Source organism: Anguilla anguilla, chromosome 14 (assembly GCF_013347855.1).
Source record: "Anguilla anguilla isolate fAngAng1 chromosome 14, fAngAng1.pri, whole genome shotgun sequence".
NCBI lineage: Eukaryota > Metazoa > Chordata > Actinopteri > Anguilliformes > Anguillidae > Anguilla > Anguilla anguilla.
Genome location: NC_049214.1, coordinates 32,183,802 through 32,189,944, shown reverse-complemented (window position 1 = coordinate 32,189,944; position 6,143 = coordinate 32,183,802). Strand labels below are relative to the sequence as shown.

General features: G+C 45.7%; 1 protein-coding gene across 2 annotated transcripts in view; it reads right to left on the bottom strand.

Annotated features, from left to right (window-relative positions):
* Positions 1–3,248, bottom strand: part of LOC118213240 (rabphilin-3A-like) — a 34,811-nt gene extending 31,563 nt beyond the window's left edge. For both annotated transcript variants that reach the window (XM_035392067.1, XM_035392069.1), the window contains exon 1: positions 2,976–3,248. The gene's annotated coding sequence lies outside the window, so the exon portion shown is untranslated. The remainder of the gene's footprint in view (positions 1–2,975) is intronic.
* Between the last annotated feature and the right edge of the window lie 2,895 nt (positions 3,249–6,143).

Genomic DNA, 6,143 nt, shown 5'->3' with positions numbered 1-6,143 from the left:
CTCTCACAAACTGAAAATGGCTACTTGCCTACTTGCCCATTAACAGCGACGTGTTGCAATATATTTTCCCATCTTGCAATATATTTTATCTCAATATATATGCAGTAAATTTCATTTTCATTAGCGCAACACACTCTGGAGGATAACATGCACGTTTGCCTGTGACGGCCTTGGGCATTCCATAACTGGGGGGGGGGGGGGGAGGCTTCACGCCTTCACGGAAAAAGGCTTCACAGCAATGGGGAGCTCGCAAACCTTCTAGAAGCGGCAAAGGCTGGGCTTCATTCCAACCGAAAAGCTCTCAATTTCAATCAACAATCGATTTCAGTCAATTTTATTTCTCAGTGTCGCTGTTCATATCGGGGGTCGCCCAGGGTGCCGAACAGTTAAATTCCAACCGGCGAAACACGAGCAAGGCGCAGTCCTGTCAGTCACGTGCGTACAGCTCACACAAAAGCACAAATAAAAGAAATCTTCTTCAGTTGGGTTTTTAAAAACCCACCCCCGTTCCTGCTGTTCTGATCTTAGGCAGAGAGATCCAAAAATTGGCAGAATAACCAAAGGGAGGCACTTCCGTACACCTGACTTCAGGTGAGCCCCCACCAGCACCCCCCTCCCCTACCCCACCCCCCCTCTCTGAGCACAAAGACTGACCTGGCACATCCAGTGTTAAAAATGTCATAATGTAGGAGAGCTCCTTACTGAAATAACACCATACATGTTATATTAGTTTAACCAAGCGTTACATCATACTATATAAGCTATACATTACATTCTATCCCGGAAGGACAGGCAGCAAGGGGGGGGGGGGGGGGGGGGGGGGGGTCACCGCTGGAAGAACCCAAGGCGGTCTGATACCTGGTCACTCATGTGGCAGTCCATAAATCAACCCAGCCCCCTCCTCCCCCCGACCACATCATGCGCTTGTGCAATCGCACGTTTACCACCTCAGTGCGACCCCTATGAGAGCTCAGAGGAGTCAACTCATGTTCGCACAAATTTTAAAAAAGGGGAGGGGGGGGGGATATTACATCACTGTTGGAGAGAGAGAAAACTGAAATAGTCACGTAAAATAGAACTTTGGCCAAAACTGTTTTAGACCCGCTGGCTTAAATGAATTATTTTGCAGGCCCAGGGCGGAGGATCAGAAGTGCAGCGTAGCGAGGTCTAAAATAGATGCAGTCGCTTAAGAAGGCGCAGGTTTTCCTCACAGTTCCATATAGCGCCGGAAAAAGGGTCCATCTGCCTGTAAAACCGCAAACCCTTTAAATTATGCACAGATGCTCTAGTGCACAGCTTGCTTATGGAGCTCCCTCTCACGTGTGTGCATGCGCATGCACACACACACACACACGCACACACATGCATATGGATGCATGCATGCGTGCACACACACGCATGAACACACTCAAATACACACACACACGCACGCACACACAAATACACACGTGCACACACCCACACACATGCACATAACACACTTTCCTTCCCTTTCAAACCCCTTACCCTGGTATAGAGGTTTCTTATAACTTCCCTGCCACTTTATCTGACTCTGCAACACACACACACACACACACACGCATATGGATGCATGCATGCGCGCACACACGCATGCACGCACGCACACGCATGCAAACATACACACATGCGAGCTTGTGTACGCACACAGACACGCAAACAGAGAGGCATGTAGTATCTGCTGTCTATACCAATTTCTATGCTCTTTATGTCTTTCCCTCTTTGACTCATTACATCCTTCTCATTCAAACTGCCCGTGCTCTCTTTGGCATCCCACCCTTTCTCTCTCTCTCTTACTCTCTCGCTCTGCACTCTTTCCTCCTTTACTCACTCACTCACTCTGCGGCTGTAACATCCAGGCAGCTGTGGATCTGAGGTAAACGGTGCTGACCAATCAGCAGCCAGTCTGAGTGTTCATCGAGAGGTGGCTGAAAGGGCTGCAGGCGTTCAGGCTTCCAGTGCTGAAGAGGCCCACTGGTAGCACTCCGCAAACCTTAAGGGGGGGGGGGACCACTCCCACACCCCCTCCCCCCACACCCCCCTGAAATGGCCCAGAGTTTTTGGCCACACGGATAGAGGGGAGCCACCTACCCCTCAGGTGTCCCTCAGTCCTTCAGGAGCTTGGAAGACCACCAAAGCCCAGGGTACGCCCCCGACCCCCCCCCCCCCCCCCCACCAAGAATGCCACAAGCTCTACCTGCCTCTCACCTAAAAATAGACAGTGGAGTATCTGATAGAACACAAGGAAGCAGTGATGCCAAAACTGGATTGACCAGAACGGTCGTTAGTCACCCGTCAGTCAATGAACTGGCACGTTAAGAAATGAACGGCAGAACCGCCCAATCCCCAACACACACGCAAAAATATTAATAAAAGCTGTTTGATACTTCCAAATACTTCTTTCTTTCAGCTCAGCAAAAGGGGGTAGCAGCACTCACACCACCGATGTCCACCGATTTTCAAAAAATAAGGCGTTCAGAGGAAATCACCATTTCACGGCTTTTGCAAGGTACTTTGTTATTTTGTATTCAGTCAAATAATATTCACTTAATGTGTTCCTACGCATGCACCTGTGAGCGTGTGTGTTAGTAAACGTGTGTAAATATGTAACCGTAGAAAAAATTCCATTCAGAGAACTGTGCATAGTAAGGGGGATGGTGCCCCCCAATATCCAATCAACAACATTCCTGGACAATTCAGACTAAATGACATTTTCAGATTAAAATAAAATCCACTTCACCCACGGCATGTACAATAATAGAAATAGACAGAGCTGATCAAATAGGCATAGACCACCAGCTGTGCTGGTCCACTATATCTACCATTGTTCTTTTTTGCAAGCCCTTTTGCTCAAACCGTTCAACTGGGTAAAGCCAACACCCTCTCCACGGAGACAAATTATTGAGCTGCGGCAAACAAATTGCATTGGGGAAAAGCATTGCTATAAACCCACTTACCTGGGAGTCAGCCGGTTCTCTAATGAAGATATGAGCGAATGATGCCGCCTAATTCTGCACAGTCGGGAGTTACCAACGGGAACGTGTTTTGCGCATGCAGGCACTCTCACGAGCCAGTTAACAGTTGCCGCGAGGGGTGCTCCAGTATTCTTAAGCTGATAACGCCTCGGTGTCGCGCAGCATCGCCGCTCCGAGCTACTACTGCGCGCTCTCTCACCGGGCTCAGTCAGAATCAGCACCCAAAGAATGAGAAGCCCTTGTTACCCGGGGAAGGAAACCCCTGCATCAACCAAATGCATAGAATGCACCAGAAATGGACAGTGGACACACTGATGATGATTGTTATTATAATTTATCACCCTCTAAACACGACTTTAATCTTTTGCCGGTTTAACGGCAAATTTATGTCCATTCTTATGTGCATCTGCATCTTAGAGATTGTACCCCATGCCATGACGGGGTAATTCTACACTTAATATCGTGTGAGCCCATCAACAAAACACCGTGACGGGTGTCGATATTGAACCGCAAATCAGATTTGCATTTCGAAGTTATTTCACATTATATTCTAAGGATATGGTTTCCAATAGCCTATTGCTTTAGTTGGCTTCAAGCCGCGTAAATGGCCAGCTGTGTTTAATACCATTGCCTGTGCCAATTTATTTTTAAACTACGCCGTACTGGCTGAATGAATCATTCAGTTGTCGCCCTCCCGTGGCCAGCTAAGAGAACGTCCATTTATTTTGGTACAGTACAGTAATTCTACTGAACAGGAACTCTACAGTACCGCGTCAGTTTCTTTAGGTAGCTAAACTGCTGTTTATTTTATGCGGCTACGCAATTTATAAAATTGCATTTGCATTTATTGCGTATCAGTAGTTGGTATTGGTTTTACTTTTGAGTATTTAAACTTTAAATGAAAAAAAAAAAATCCAGGTGCGATGTTTTTTATTCAAAGTAATGGTGCCATTAATTATTACTAAATATCTAATGTAATTAAAGTGAAACATTCTGCACGATCTTAAACCACTCAACTTATCTTTGCTTTCCCTCTTTTTATACATACCTTCAGTGAGCTTCATGATGTTTGATGACAAAGACATTTTTATTTGGTTCTGGACGCCACAATTTTGGATTTGTATCAAACAATTCACATGTGGTTAAAGTGCAGATTCTCAGCTTTTCTTATTATACATAGTCCCCCATTTCAGAGCACCATAATGTTTTGGGACAAATGGCTGCGCATGTATTTCTGATTAGCCAGGTGTGTTCAATCGCTTCCTTAGTGCAGGTATAGGAGGACTTTCAGTATCTAGTCTTGATTCTAGGCTTTAGATTTCCTTTGGAGTCTTAGTTATTGGCATTTATCAGCATGAGGACCAGAGTTGTGCCGGTGAAAGTCAAGGAATCCATTATGAGGCTGAGAAATAAAAAAACAGTCAGAGACATAGGTTATGGTTAGGGTTAAAATCTAAATCTTTTGAACATCATTATGGAGAAAGAGGGCACTGGTGAGTTTAGTAATTGCAAAGTGCCTGGTAGGCCAAGGAAGACCACCAACAGTTGATGACAGAAGAGTTCTCACCATAATGAAGAAAAACCCCCAAACACCTGTCCGACAAATCAGAAACACTATTATATGCAGATGTGTCACTGACAATTGTCTGCAGAAGACGCAAACCCCTAATTAGCCACAAAATCAGGGTGGCCAGGTTACAGTTTGCAAAGTACCACCGAAAAGAGCCTGTAGAGTTCTGGAAAAAGATCTTGTGGATGGATGCGGATAGAAATACTCAGCACCTGGTGAGGTCTATGTGTCACAGACTTCAAGCAGTCATTGCGTGCAAAAAGGATGTCACATAATACTAAACATGACTACTTCACACAACATTAAGATGTCCAAAATATCATGGTGCCCTGGAATGATGAGGGGGGGCTATGTATAAAAAGTACTGTAACTTCTACAGGATGAAACCAAAATATGAAAAAAGCTGAGAATCTTCACTTAATCATGTGTGAATTGTTTGATTACAAATCTATAATTGTGGAGTACAGAGCCAAATCAAGAAGAAAAAAAAAATCTCTGTTCCAAACATTATGGAGCTCACCGTGTGTGCATATATAAAACAAAAACACATCAGTATTAATATTTCAATGATATTCTCAAATGGTATAAAAAAAATAAAAATGCAAGTGACCCTCTATTTAAGACTTACATTTCAGTGTCGGTCTGCGATGACTGACAGGAGAGAAAGCAGGGCGGTGTGCAGCACTGACTGCCTGTCAGACGGGCTCATTAAGTGCCCCCTGACAATCCCTCGATTGATATCCTCCTCTGCACACCTCTTGAGCGGGGACGGCCCGGGGGCGGGGGGGGGGGGGGGGGGGGGGGGGGCTGTCTGCGCTGTCAAATCACAACCTTTCATTCCCGCAAGCCTACTCCCACACCTCCCCCCTCCTTCGGCCTACATCAGAACTCCACAAGCAGCCACCTGTCCCAGGTGAGACGCTCAGAGAAATCGCACACAGCCAGCCTGCAGATCTCAGCTGGGGGAGAGGTGATACCTGCTCAGGACTTGGGGCATCTCACCATCGCCGTAATGGCAGCACCGTTCTTCACTAAGGAATACTTTTTGAATCGCCTTTAGGATGTACTGCATGCCCCGTCGCCCCCGGAGATGGGTGATTATCGGCAGGTTCAGCCGGCCGTTGGTGCCACAAGGAAAAGAAGTCAGCTTAAAACTCGAAGCATTTGATCAGATGCAGTCATGAAATGAAAAAATGGGAGCGCTGTCATCATCATCATCATCATGATGGAAGAAACGGAGGCCTCAGTCTCAGTTTGAGCAGAGCACGGAATCATTACAGATAAAGCTGAATCACAGACAAAGCTGTCAATACAAATCACAAATCACAGCTGTAATTGGTTGATGCAAGACATGAGCACATGAGCATAAAGAGGCAGCATGTGAAAAGTCATCCACACCACCACAGGGGGTATATATTCTTAGGCATCTTGAAGGACAAGCCATCTTAATTTTGATAGCTTATTGCTTTGCCTAAAATAAACCGCACTCCTGTCCATGGATGTTTAAACATTTTAAAGGTTCAAAACACTATGCTGGTCTCAGGATTTCCATTCATTGCCAATGACAGACAATTGTGGTA